The 15,185-nt window shown below is 38.4% G+C and overlaps 1 protein-coding gene across 1 annotated transcript in view; it reads left to right on the forward strand.

The window, feature by feature from the left end:
* Positions 1–4,362: 4,362 nt before the first annotated feature.
* LOC126816456 (carbohydrate sulfotransferase 15) overlaps positions 4,363–15,185 on the forward strand; it is a 59,775-nt gene continuing 48,952 nt past the window's right edge. Inside the window, exon 1 of the mRNA XM_056099681.1 lies at positions 4,363–4,382. The gene's annotated coding sequence lies outside the window, so the exon portion shown is untranslated. The remainder of the gene's footprint in view (positions 4,383–15,185) is intronic.

Raw genomic sequence — 15,185 nt, forward strand, 5'->3', positions numbered from 1 at the left:
AGGCTAGCGCAGCCATCTAGAGTTGATTATGGTCTGGATAGGTTAATAAATGTCTAATTAATAATTTAGATAACATTTCAGGCCTAAAGAAAGACCTGAAATAGGCAGATTTAGCTCTTGCATAATGTATGTTTAATATGATTAATACAATGACGTCATTATTAATGTGACGTCATAATTTATGTTTAATTGTTATGTCTATCTGGACCAGCATCTAAAAGAGTATATCATAAGTTCAAATAATTATAATTGGAAGACGGTCATCAGTTTAAATGGTAGGTGAATACATTTATCATAGAAATTTTAAACAATCAATTTGAGTTGATTTCAATCTAATTAAAACACAGATCCTATTTCGCTTCGTTTTTTATAGTTCAAAATTTCGTTTTCCATGAAAACAAAACTGTTATATCAACGTACGTACCTGTGGCGTAATGACTGGACGATTCCTCGCACATTTAGTGTTAATTACAATTTAATGACGATTTTTTTTTAATTTTGAAATAAAGAATTGCTTCGTAGAATGTATTATTAAAATGAAGCAGTCACTTTTTGTAATTGTTTTCGAGCATCTTTCTGGAAATCAGAAAGAAAGTCATTAACTATATTACGAAATCACGTGATGCATGAAAGTTGGATTAACAGCTCATAAATTCACTAATTTCACGAAAACTGCACTTTAATGGCATTCCTTAATTTTAAAAAAAAACAAAATAGGAAATATAAAATGTAACAGATACGTTGTAATAAATCTTGGATTTCTGGCCTCCTTTGACAAGTGAAGAGTCATAAAGGATTCCATGTATGACATTTGACATAATGGATTCTAATGTATAAGCCATATTACGACATCAAAGCTGATTTCACATGCATAAATGTTATTTGATACTTGATGTTTGTGAATTAATGGTCGGGTGTAGTCTGAATTAACGGGTCACTTTAAACTATTAGGGTTTGTTATTTTGTGACTTTTATCTTTAATGGTTAAAGTGCAGTACCCATCGGTAGACTTTTGACCAGACAGTGCTTTTTCTAATTTCAACAGCCAAGTAATATATCAGGGTTTCGAATTGCCAAGGAACGTACTAGGGTTTCGAATTCCCATTGCCGAGGAACGTACTAGGGTTTAAAACCCAATTACAAAAGGAACGTACTAGGGCTTCGAATTCCAGTTGGCAAGGAACGTAGTAGAGTTTCGAATTCCAGCTGCCAAGGAACGTAGTAGAGTTTCGAATTCCAGCTGCAAAGGAATGTACTAGGGTTTCGAATTCCAGTTGGCAAGGAACGTAATAGAGTTTCGAATTTCAGCTGCCAAGGAACGTACTAGAGTTTCGAATTCCAGTTGGCAAGGAACATAGTAGAGTTTCGAATTCCAGCTGCCAAGGAACCTATTAGAATTTCGAATTCCAGCTACAAAGAGACGTACTATGGTTTAAAACCCGAACGTAATAGGGTTTCTAAGTGGGACGGCCAAAGAAGGTATCAGGGTTTAGCATTTCAACTGCAAAGGCACTTAATAGGGTTGTACCAACGGCCTGGGGACGCATTATGGTTTCGAATTCCATTCACACTGCCAAGAAATGGACGAAGGTTTCGAATTCCGACTGCCAAGGAACGTTTCGAATTCCAATTGGCAAGGAATGTACTGCAGATAGATATTTGACCAATCAGTGTTTTCTCTAATTCCAACAACCGAGAAATAAATTAGGGTTTCGAATTTCAGTTGTCAAGGAACGTATTGAGGCTTCAAATTCCAATTGCCAAGAGGCGTATTCTCCAATTCCCTAATGTTCACAGGGGGACAACTCTTGGTGATTTAGGGTCTAGACTTTCTGTCTATCAAAGTATTTCCTTTAGAACACCTAGTACCAATGTTTTCTCATTTGATGGGTGGGGGCTGTCAAAGACAGCTGTCTAGTCGTTCGAATGAGATGAAAAACCGGGGTCCCGTGTACAGATTTGGCGTGCACGTAAAAGATCCCTTGGCAGATGGAATTTGATATAAGAGTAGACCGTAGCGCTGCTGCCCGGGCAAAATTTCCCTCATAGCACATTGTATGGCGTATGCCCGTCTTCATTAGCCCAGGTTAGGAGTAGAACAGTAGGATGTTAAACCCCATTTCATTTCATTTCATTTCGTTTGATGAGTGCACACAGCTAACATGTGTTTGTTGATATTTGAAACTTTGTTCTAGTTCATCTGGCTTCTTAGCATCGGATTTATCACTCGTCAATCTTCTGGAAGTTTGGAATTTCTACAACATTATATCAATCTAAATCTCTTCAACGTGTTATTGTCAATCAACACATAGCGTCCCCACCTCCTTAAAGTGACAGTGCGGCTTATTTTACACGTTGGAAATGTGCTAATAGGATGTCCAAATTATAAACTATCACTCTTTAAGCTGTAGCCTATATCACAGGACTGTCATCTATACAGCCGTGAGTACGCTATTCCGATATGCAGCAGACAGCAGATCTTACACCCATAAAGTTGTGAGTACGATGTTACGGAAAGTGCTGGAGATCACAAGTCTGTCATCTATGCAGTCGTGAGTCCAATGTTATGGAAAGTACTGCCGATCACAAGTCTGTCATATATACTGGCGTGGCGTGAGTACGATGTTACTATATGCAGCAGACAGCAGATCTTCCATCCATAAAGTTGTGAGTACGATGTTATGGAAAGTGCTGGCGATCACAAGTATGTCATCTATACAGTCGTGAGTACGATGTTATGGTATATCTGCAAATAACAGATCTGTCATATATACAGCCGTGAGTATGATGTTACAATATGCTGCCGATCACATATCTGTCATCTATACAGTCGTGTGTGCGATGTTATGATTGTATGCCACAAGAAGTACGCAGGATCGACTGTCCAACATCGATCTTTTTGTCCGGGTTCTCCACCCTGACGATAGTATATCTCCAAACTGTTTGTTATTAATGAGAATTCTCAGGTACAGTACAAACACTTGTTCACAAATATTTCAAAGATACATTATGGGAGATTAGATAAAGAGCTGGAAGTTCTCACGATAATAGATAATGTAAAGCGAATTCGCTGAAAATTTCAGTCAAATTGATCAACTCTGAAACGAGAATTTAGTGATTGAAATTTGGGCCTAGCCTCGATCATCATTACTAAAGTCGGTACGAAAAAACATAGTCTCATTATCTAGACCTACATTAGAAAGACCTACAATAGGTAGATTTAGCTCTTGCATAATGTATGTTTAACAATCATTTAATAAATAAAACAAGGTTACGTACATGTTTAACGTTCAAATTATTTCGGGTCTACCATATGGTAACCGTTATTTTGATATTTAATAATTCGCTTGCAAGTAGGGGACATCAGTAGTAACAGGACCCGGAGAAAATCAACGGGATAAGGCTGGCGATTCTAACTCTGTTACTGGGATCGAAACCATGCCACTTGACTCAATGAAAAACCTAAAAATATAATTCGCATATACTGTCTAGCCGCGGTGGCTCACTAAAAGGGGGTTTGATCCCGGTGTTGGCCGGGAATGTTCTCCGTCTAGTCGTTCGGATGGGACGAAAACCCGAGACCCGTGTACATGTTGGTATGCAAGTAAAAGCACCCTTGGCAGTTGAAATTCGATATAAGAGTGGGTCGTAGCGCCGCTGCCCGGGTAAAATTCCCCTCATAGCACACTGTATGGCGTATGCCCGTCTTCATTAGCCCAGCATAGGAGCAGAACAGTAGGACGTTAAACCCCATTTCATTTCATTTGAACATTTTATTTTACAAAAAGTGCACACGTTAGATCTCTCGGCCACCCACTTTAAAGTTACATCAGGGGAAATTACATGTTTACAGTGAGTTTGTGTGAAAGGATAGAAATCTGATACATAGTGAAAAAACAGTTTACTTAAAAAAATACTCTGAGGGTCTACTGAAAAACGGTACAAATATTCCAGATTATACAATAATTGAGAATTAAAATCAGGGCGTAGACTGGGAGAAAATGCTTTTTTAAACCGCTTTTTAATAGATGTAACACATGGCATATTTCATTTGAAGTTCTGTTAGGGCTCATTCTGTCATGGCACTTGTCGTGAAACAGGTCTGTGAGTTCCAGGACCAAGCATCTGTTTAATTTGTTGCTTCTTGGAATATATAATGGTTACAGTTGCGCTATAGGTTTCCGGCCAAATATAACGTTTTCAAACTTTAAATGTCTTATTCTATGCCAAATCGTATCTTAATATATATCTTTGATATCCCTTGATTCAAAGGATATCTATTTCATATCTCTGGTCAAACGAACGTCGGGTTTGGTAGCTCGCAGAACAACTGCAAGAAACCGGGTGAAAATTGTGTTTGTGCAAGGCCAAAAGTATTTAAGGTAAGTCTTCTACGGTGCCGAACACACGCAAGTGACGCATAAGTCTCACGGGTGGGTTTACTAAAATTTTCACCGTAGACTGCCCGTAGTAGCACGTACGTCCGGTTGTGAGCTAGTCTTAAGATATCAAAGATAAAATGAATAAATAAGCTCAAAACAAATTATATTTAAAGATACATTAGTAAGAGTTTAATAAAGAGTTGGTCATTCTTGCTATAATAATTCAAAAATACAAATGTAGATGATAAAAAAAAAGAGAAAATATTGAAAATTTAAGTCAAATTACTTTTTTTTTGAACGGAGTTGTCACTGTTGGAAGTTTGGTACTAGAAATAGGCATCAACTGTATCCGCGCCGTCTACGAGAATTGCCGATCGTTTGATTGACAGACGATAACTCCACCCACATATTCTCGATTATCAAGTAACAATCTCAATGGCTATGGTGCCCTCGTTTGGTAGGCCTTTCATCACCAGTTTCCGGTATTGACGTCAGTGACTAACAATAAATGTTAACTTAGTCGGCCATTTCTTGATTTTATTTTAAATGGACGACAGTTTAAATCCAAGCTGTATCCAAGCCACCCGAGTGTCTACAGAGTTGATTTTGAGCTTGTCATTTAAATAAGGGTCTAGTTAATAATTTCTATAACATCTGGGCCCTGTTTCACGAAATTTTAATTAAAGATAAATTCCGAATTTTAGTAGATACTTTAGTTTTGATTGGCTAAGCACTAAAATCAATCTAATATTATCCAATCAAATGATTAAAATTTGGATTTGATCTTAGTTAAAATTTCGTGAAACAGGGCCCTGAAGCCTAAATAAAGACCTGCAATAAGCAGATTTAGCTCTTGCATAATGTATGTTTAATATGATTAATACAATGACGTCATTATTAATTTGACGTCATAATGTATGTTTAATATTTTTTGAAGATAATAACATGATGATACCATATTGTGTAACATATCACCTTCCTCCAGTTGTTAATAATAATATATATCTGATCTTTACTGATCGTCTGACCTCGTGTATTATTGTTACAGAATAGGATGATGTACAGGACTAACTATTTAACCTTATCATATAATATAGGTCGACACATCTCGTTTATTTCCGCCCTAAAGGTGGGGTGTAGACTGTGAGGTAAATTAGAACCAGTTGCTCTGGATGATTGGGGTATTTCTGTCTTTAGGGCGTTTCTTCTGAGTTGTTGTTAGTGTTCTTAAAGTAAAAGGCTGCATACGGTGCACGCGGCAGGTCATGCATAACAGAGAGAGAGAGCGAGAGAGAGAGAGAGAGAGAGAGAGAGAGAGAGATGGGTGGAGGGGGTGGGGTCGGGGGCTATTCGTGTTTAATGTCCACTCGACATAAATTGGGTCGTTTTGGGACTAACATATGGTTCAGTTTTATTTCAATAATTCGCTTGCACGTAGGAGTCTCTAGCAGTGAGACGAAACCAAAGACAACCCATGAGGTTGAACAAGTGACCACGCCCATACTCAAACAATGAAGAATGGGTTTAACGTCTACTCGATATTATAAAGGTAATTTCAGGACTAACAGCATTTTTATTTGAATAATATGATCTCGCGCTGAGGTGTGTAGAAGAAAGACAACCCACATACAAACCCTCTCTTCCTATTCTGACCCTGCCCCATTAATAATAACAACCACCTGATGAGTAACACGTGAGATTTAAGTTGGGAGATGAGATGGGATGGGATGGGATGGGATGGGATGGGGTGGGGTGGGATGAGATGAGATGAGATGAGATGAGATGAGATGATATGAGATAGGGTGGGGTGGGGTGGGGTGGGATGAATTGGTGTAGTCTGGTATTTCGTCATGGCGTATTGTTATTGTACAGTACAGAAACTCTCAATTACCCGCCTGTCCAACCTCGCGGAATTTCTCAGGGTCCTCCAGAAATGGCCTAGTTTGTTTCGACTGGATGTTACTCCCCCCCCCTCCCTCTCCTTCTCTCCCCCCTCTCTCTCTCTTCATAACGTATTGTTCTAGTACAGTAAAAAGATCAGATAGGAAATAAACCTAGTTGACATCTAATGTGTTTTCGATTGTTTGCAAGACCTTTTAGTTTTTATTTCTAAAAGGAAACCTAACCGATAGATTACGTTCTTACACGTGAGTATACATAAAGGGGCATGGTCAATTTCTCTACAATTACCCCATAAACAAACATCAATGCCATCGTCAATATCCCGCCGTTGACGAAGAACAATCTTCCGTTTCCTTTCAGACAGGAAACTGGGGGATCGGAATAAATTTGTACTTGTGAAAACAAGCGATTTATTTTTACAAACAAAAACTTGTATCGGGTCCTTTAATACCGTTCCTAAAGTGGTAGAAAAATCAAAGAAAAAAACTTATAATGGTTTTTGTTTTTATGTAGACGACAGTAACAGAAATGTTTGAATGAAAAACATGTGATAATGTTTAGAATTTTTTCGAGAAACCAGCCCAGTGGATATAGCAAAGATGTGTCAATCGTGGAGCTCTCGCTTCTATTGTAGTAACGAAAAATGAATATACTTGTGAATTATGATGACCTCCACTACGGTGATCGTGGGTGGGTGGGGGGCGAATGGTTTAACACCTGGGCTTTATATCATAAGGTCTGTCAATGAGGCAAGTGGGATGGTTTCGATTTGCCGCTTGTACAAGGAATATGGTCTCCTGTCCAATATCGTTGGGTTTCTCCGGGTCTAAGGGGTCTCCCGGTTCCCCCCCCCCCCCCAACGACGCCTACGTACAAAGAAATTATTAAAATAAAACTGAACCATAGTGAAGACAGGTAAAACAAATTTTAAACAATAAAAACAGCGAAACGAATTAAAATATTTAATCAGATTTAATTTATTCTGTAACATAATTAGACTATAGGTTAGTTAACATTTCGTGGATTTCATCCTGCAAGCAATGCTATGATCTAAAAGATCTTCGAATAAGATAAACCTTGGATTATTGGAGTTATCAAGTTGAGTGTGTGTGTGTGTGTGAGAGAGAGAGAGAGGGAGAGAGAAATGGGGTTTCACGTCAACTCGACACAGACTATAGGTCATTTCTGGACTAACATATAGTTTAATTTTATTTCAATAATTCGCTTGCGCGAAGGGGTCTTTAGCAGTGGGAGGGAACCGGAGGACCCGGAGAAAACTCACGAGGTTGGACAGGTGAGCCTACTCCTTGTCACATACAACCGGGGAATTCGAAACCACGCCAGTTGACTCAATGATTGACAGGCCTCGTGATACAGCGCGCACGTGCTAACCATTCGGCCACCCCCTCCCCACCCCCCGACACAATGAGTATCTGACAAACCCGTGACTATCAATTTTCAAACTGTCTTTATTTCTGGACTATATATATTCCAATCTGTGACGTATAAACAGTTGGTTATGGCTGGCATGACGCATATAATACATGGTTATCAAGGGGGGATCTACGTATCCGGTGCACTCCCCTCTGCTATCTGGATCCAGGGGGCGCACTTTAGAACCGGATTCTTGTCTCAGATCACTGGAAATGGCCAGCCACCCGGATCCCCCGTCATGCGCTTCGCGCCTTCAGCGCTCGCAGCATGTGGCTTCGAAGCCCGTGCGTCCCCACTCATATCCATGGATCCGCTCTTAGTTATGGCATGTGGTATATAGTAAAATGATATTTGTTATGATATGTATAGGTATATAAACAGAGATGACATGAAAGTGCATGTCAGAGGAAACACATCTTATCCCACACCACGAAACAGTCTAAACAATAGATTGTCATTGAACGAACCGAATCACACCAACACACAACCGTCCGCTTTCACAGAAGGTTTTCCTGTGTAGGATAAAGCACGAGACTGATGTTATGCTTGGGAAAGAAAGACTTGATGAATTTACGTTAGTTAACATAATTTTATTGTGATTATTCGACCACCTATCTCATATTGTACTGGGGAGTTGGATGGCCGAATGGTTAACGCTTGCATGTGACACAAAGTACGGTCGCCTGTCCAACATCGTGGGCTCTCTCCGGGTCCCCCGGTTTTCCGCCACTGCTAAAGACCCCTACCCGGAAGCGAATTATTGAAATAAATTTGAACCATATCTCTCTCTCTCTCTCTCTCTCTCTCTCTCTCTCTAATTGTTTGCTGGTACCCGAATAACGATCCTGATTTAATTAGTACATAGAATCAGAAACGATGAAAGATAACCGAGATGGCGAAACTTTGTAATGTAGTTTTATGTTTATGTTTTAAAATTAAATAAATAAATATAGAAAACAAATTCGTAAAGTACGTTAATTGTTAACTATTTAAAACTAGAATTAGTCAAACCATACAGACAATTCTAGATACTAATGGTTGTACACATGCGAAGAGTTGAAAGACAAGTATCCATTATAGAGTTAATAGCATCTAGTACTAATCGCTGTAAAAACACCGACTGGTCTCAGACTACTGATGTTAAATTATAGAATTAGTACCATTGAGAGGAAACATGTTGCTATCACTAATAACAGTAAACACACAAACTCGACCCCGACTAGGGCTAGATTTATTTGTTAAGGCCAGCTCAATTTTTTGTCAAGGTCGTTGAGATGTAAATACGGTTAGGGCACGTGATTGTGGGCGAGATTGTAGGTTAGGTTTAGGCTAAGCATTAGGGTTAGGTTTAAGAATTTGGGGGAGAGGTTAAGTCTCCACATAAGCACTGATCTAGGATTACGAAAAATTGATTCCTCCATTTTAACCCCCTTTTGGCGTCAGACCAGTATTAACTTCCACTATCTTTGTGTCCATTTATATATCATTTTCAATATTTGTGATCGTTTTACCTTATGTGTTTTTATAATGTTTATTGTAAGACGCGTTTGAGAACTATTTGTGATAACAGCACTTTATAAAACTTAACTATGATCTGGTGACGATCGTAAAATTATTTCAATGTACATTTCCGGTTATTGGGTAAATAATAATTTTATATCAGCCAACAGACCAACATAAAATGTGCAAGCTCTAGTATGATGGTTGAGCTGGGTAGTCTAAATACCACAGATAATATGGGTAGTTACTACATGCCCGAATGGACAATTTTCTATTGGGAAATGATTGAAGTTTGAGAAGACTTGAATGCTAACGGTCAACGAGAAATGTGCAAGCTCTAGCATAATGGTTAAGCCGAGAAGTATAAATACCACAGGTGATATGGGTAGTTATTGCGCATGAGTGGAAAATGTAGACGAATATTCCCGATTGGGGAATGGAGAAAAGCACATTTGGCTGCTTACAATCATACCCTAACCTAATGGTCGAACTAAGAAATATAAATACCATAGGCAGGCGAATTAATAGAAACCTTAGATGACTATTTTCGATTTGGGAATGGTTGAAAGCTTCAACTTACATGTATTAAACTCCTAACATTTTTCCTTGAAGTTGTTCTGATATCGGGTTGTGAGTTGAGAACGGACAAGTATTTATGTTTATCTATTTAGTTCCAACTAGAATTTCTGTAATAGTGAAGATATAATTATTAAATATTTAGATATATTTACAAGTCGTGTTGATTCCAATTTACGGTTTGTTTTTCGGCTAACTCCATCTGTTTTGACGGATTATATCGCTATGTGTGAAAAATTCTTCTGTTTTCTCAATTTGTAGACTATTGAAGGGGGTCTGTTAGGGTTTGTGTAAACTGTAATGGTACTGTTTGTGTGTATGGTGGGTACCGCATGACATTCCTTCAAGTGTTTGACAGTGTCTGTTAATAGAATCAACAGATATATTAGAGATGTAACACTTCGTCATTAATCCATTCCCCTGATTTATTACACGTCTTTAATTTATGACATTTATTTTAATGGTTATGGTTTTACAATCCGATTAAAATACAGATCTAATCGTTTATTTTATACTTTCGACGGTTAAAATTTTTGCAATCTGATTAGAATACAGGGGCCTGTTTCACGAAATTTTTACTAAGATAAAATCTAAATTTTAGTAATTTGATTGAATAATATTAGATTGATTTTAGTACTTAGCCAATCAAAATTGAAGTATCTACTAAAATTTGGATTTTATCTTTAGTTAAAATTTCGTGAAACAGGGCCCTGTTCTATATTTCGTTTCGTGTTTTTTTTTATACTTTCGACGGTTAAGATTTTTACAATCTGATTAAAATACAGATCTATATTTCGTTTCGTTTTTCTTATACTTTCGATGGCCTACACTACATGAATATCTAACTGGTAGTAATGGAAGGTTGTGTCAGAGGTCATACAAGCGGCTATTGACCTATGACGTCAAATATTTGATTAACCAATCAGCGTTGATGTTTCTAGTGGGTTACCCACAGTTCCGTGCACCCCATGCCAAAAACTCGCCGTAACAGACCGTTTCATTGGCTAATCCCTCATTCGGCTATCCAACCCCTCTCATCTGATACCACTTCCCTTTTTGTCATTTTCCGGCGTGGTTTCCCCTTGTCAGTGATGCAGGACGGAGTTCCTGACAAGGACAGCTGTCTAGTCGTGCGGATGGGACAAAAAACCGAGGTCCCGTGTACACATTGGCGTGCACGTAAAAGATCCCTTGGCATTTGGAATTCCATATAAGTTCCGCTGCCCGGGCAAAATTTTCCTCATAGCATACTGTATGGCGTATGCCCGTCTTCATTAGCCCAGTTTAGGAGCAGAACAGTAAGACGTTAAAACCCCATTTCATTTCAATTCATTTTCTCTTTTTGTCAAGATCACATAGCAACTAATATTTTTGTACTAAAGCATTATACGTGAGGTGCCATGTGGACTCGATGCCTGTGCCAGGGGGGTTGGATGGCCAAATGGTTAGCGCGTTGGCGTTGTATCATAAGGTCTGTCATTTAGTCAACTGACGTGATTTCGATTCCCTGGTTGTACGTGACAAGAAGTAGGGTTCCCTGTCCAACCTCGTGGGTTTTCTCCGGGTCCTCCGTTTTCCTCCCATTATTGAAATAAAATTGAACGATATGTTAGTCCCGAAATGACTTAGTTTGTGCTGAGTGGACGTTAAACCCCATTCCTCTGTCTCTCTCTGTCTGTGCCACTATAGGCTGATAACCGAAAAATAACAAATTCTGAAATTCCTTATTTTCAATGATTTCCAGTTGTCACCTATTTCCCAAAAATCATATTGGTTATGACCTATTGAAGTTCCATGCCCAAGTCACGGTCTGTTTGACCTTATAAAACGTTCCGCGTGGTCTATAGCTTGAGGGGGGTCAGTGTTACACTAACTTACACATATGTATGTATTCTAATAGGTTAGAGGTCAGTAGACATATGGGGTAATTAGGTACAGACCTCCTTTACAGAGCCTCTATATTCTAACCATTGGTTCCATGCTGAGAGACGAGGGAAGTCGGGTGTCTGGTTACATTCGTTCTTGCTACAGAACCTTTACTTCAGTTTGTAATTCTCGTCTCCAGTTGAGTCTGTGAACTGACGTGTCGACGGGATTGTTGTTCATTTTGAATTTGTGAAAACTTTTGGATAATTTTATTTAATATAACTGAAAGTTATTTTACCAGAAGATTGGAGATTTTGGTAAGTATATTTAGGTTTTTATTTCTAGATCTATTTATCGTCTCCGGTTAATCTGACAGACAGGAGTTTGATATTAATGTTGGCATTTTCAGTTGGTTTTTTTAAACTTATGAAAACATTTTGGATAATTTAAATTTGCATTCAACCAAGATTGGGAACTTGGGAAGTAAATACCTAGACCTAATATGATTTCAATTTTCCATTTTTGTTGGGAGCCGTTGTTGTTCAGTGGTTAAGGCCCTAGCTGGTTAACCAGGGGGTCCGAGATTTTCCGGTGTGGATTCCTCTTGTCAGCCCCCCCCCCCCGTAGCTCCCTATATTGCGTATACCCGTCCTCATAAGTCAGTTTGAAGCAAAAAAGTAGGACGTTAAACCCTATTTAATTCTGGTGTGGTATGGTGATGTGTTGTGTTTGGGAACTTATGTACAAGTGAGTTGAAATCATTCGTTTTGTTTGTTTCTTGGACCATTTCGTAAATCGTTTAAACTTGGATAATTTCACGATGATCGGATATTGTATACGTAAATGTCTATTATTATTTCAAGTTTTGCCCCCAACAGAATTTAATCTGTGAAATTGGTTATTTTAAAGTTGATATCGCGGTGTAGTTTAATCTGTGAAATAGGTTTTTTTAAAGTTGATATCGCCGTGTAGTTTAACTTGGATAATTTCACGATGATCGGATATTGTATACGTAAATGTCTATTATTATTTCAAGTTTTGCCCCCAACAGAATTTAATCTGTGAAATTGGTTATTTTAGAGTTGATATCGCGGTGTAGTTTAATCTGTGAAATTGTTTTTTTTAAAGTTGATATCGCCGTGTAGTTTAACTTGGATAATTTCACGATGATCGGATATTGTATACGTAAATGTCTATTATTATTTCAAGTTTTGCCCCCAACAGAATTTAATCTGTGAAATTGGTTATTTTAGAGTTGATATCGCGGTGTAGTTTAATCTGTGAAATTGGTTATTTTAAAGTTGATATCGCCGTGTAGTTTAACTTTTAGTTACGAAAATTACAACTTCCTTTTAATTAAGATCTGCAACTTGGCAAATAAATATTTGTCATGATTTGGTTGTAATTCTTCCCAGGTTCGGTCTATAAGTTTATAACCACGTGTAATTGTTGCTTACTTGTCGGTTTGTTTGTTTGTCGGCTTGTTTGTTTGATTTCAAATTGGGTAAATGTCCGGGTCATTTTATGATTTAAACTGATTTGCGATCTAATGAGAATATACCGGAATACCAATTACTGCTTATTACTGAGAGAGAGAGAGGGGGGAGAGAGTCAACTCGACGCAAACTAGCGTATGGTTCAATTTTATTTCAATAATTCGCTTGCTCGTAGGCTGTCTTTAGCTATAGGAGGAAACTGGTTAACCCGGAGAAAACCCACGATGTTGGGCAGACGACCCTACTCCTTGTCACGTACAACCGGGGAGGGAATCGAGTGTAGTACAAGGCATATACTCAAGGATAAGTTACCAGAAAAAACTTCTCTGGGCATCGACGTAAATGGCATGCAAATGAACCAACTAATACATATAAACAATCACTTTTTGATAATATAACAATTTAATTTCACTTTAAACTCTTAGACAACTTTAATATATAACATCTGTTTGACCGTAAAATGCGTAATAAACTTCACTTAATTTTAGTTCGGGCCATTGAGCACTGATCAGTCATCCATTTGTTTCAATTGCAAACGGCCAATTACGGGTCTGGTAAACTTGCCGTATCTTTCCTATATCGAAGTTTTTGTAAATATCGCTTTCTGCTTCGGTCGGTAAACCTTACGCGTATATAGAAATGGCATTCAGTTCCATTTTATGTAAAAGAAGCTTACTGTACGACGGTATTTTCACAAAAAAACACACACTGGCCTATGGGTTTCAGTCTAAGAATAAGGCCAATGTCTGGGCATGACCGAAAATGACGTCAAAATGGAAACCCGTAAAAGCTCCTATACTCAGACATTCAGCAATTCGTCGTGGCATGCTCCTAATCAACCGTCCAATCACGATTTGGGGAAATCTGACACACTCCTCTTGCAGTGCCAAGGCCAATTCTTGCAGTGTTGTCGGTTGACGTTGACGAACATGTCTCCCTATCAAATTAAACGTAACACACTAAAGCTAAAGCAAAGCTACGCTAAACAGTAAATCTTATGCAAAAACCGATAGGAAAACAAACATGGATAGATAAACCAGCACGCGGCAGTTTTCATTAACCCTTCCTTGAAGTGTCAAATTTGACAATGAACGCCTCCCACGTGTATGGCGCTATTTCGTGTCACATGTGCAGCTCAATGGTTCTGTTGGGGCGATAGGTTCTTCATCTGTGAACATACTCTCAAAGCATGTCAAATGTCCATGACTATTTATCATATCACAACCTGCATAGGTATTCTGCATTTCAATATCCCCTACTTTTTTTGAAGAGTATATAATAATTTAAACTCGCTTTAAAATTTCAGACAATATACCAATTTAATCCCGCTTTAGATGTTTAGATAATGAAAGAATAACTTTTGAATAATATAATTATTTAATGGTATTTTAAAGTTTGGGATAATGTAATAAGTTAAACACACTTTATCTCTATGGATCTGTATACTATGTAATTTTTTAAAACGTTGAATTCCTGAAATTTATATCAGTTAGGAACTGGATTAATTCATGTTTTATACAAAAGGAAGAATTTAAACGGTTTAACAAGAATTCTGTGAATTGAAAAAGAGAGACATAGGACAATATAATTTAAGGGCAGAGTGAAACTAATCCCCCATCCGAAACCCGGTCCATAATGTTGATCGCTATGTGTTGATGGAGGTGGCAGAGGGTACATGTTCTTTTATTCTACATAGGGGGTGGGGGTGGATTGGCCGAATGGTTAACGCGTGCGCGTTTGATCAGAAGGTCTGTCATTGAGTCAAGCGGCGTGGTTTCGATTCCCCGCTTGTACGTGACAAGGAGTAGGGCCGTCTGTCCAACCTCGTGGGTTTTCTCCGGGTCCTCCGGTTTCCTCCCACCACTAAAAAAAAACCTTCGCCCAAGCTTATTATTGAAATAAAATTGAACCATATGTTTCCTCACTCTGCTGAAGACCCCTACACGCAAACAAATTATTGAAATAAAATTGATCCATATGCTAGTTTGTATGGAGTAAAACTGAAATCCCCCCCTCTCTCTCTCTCTCT

Source organism: Patella vulgata, chromosome 3 (assembly GCF_932274485.2).
Source record: "Patella vulgata chromosome 3, xgPatVulg1.2, whole genome shotgun sequence".
Lineage (NCBI taxonomy): Eukaryota > Metazoa > Mollusca > Gastropoda > Patellidae > Patella > Patella vulgata.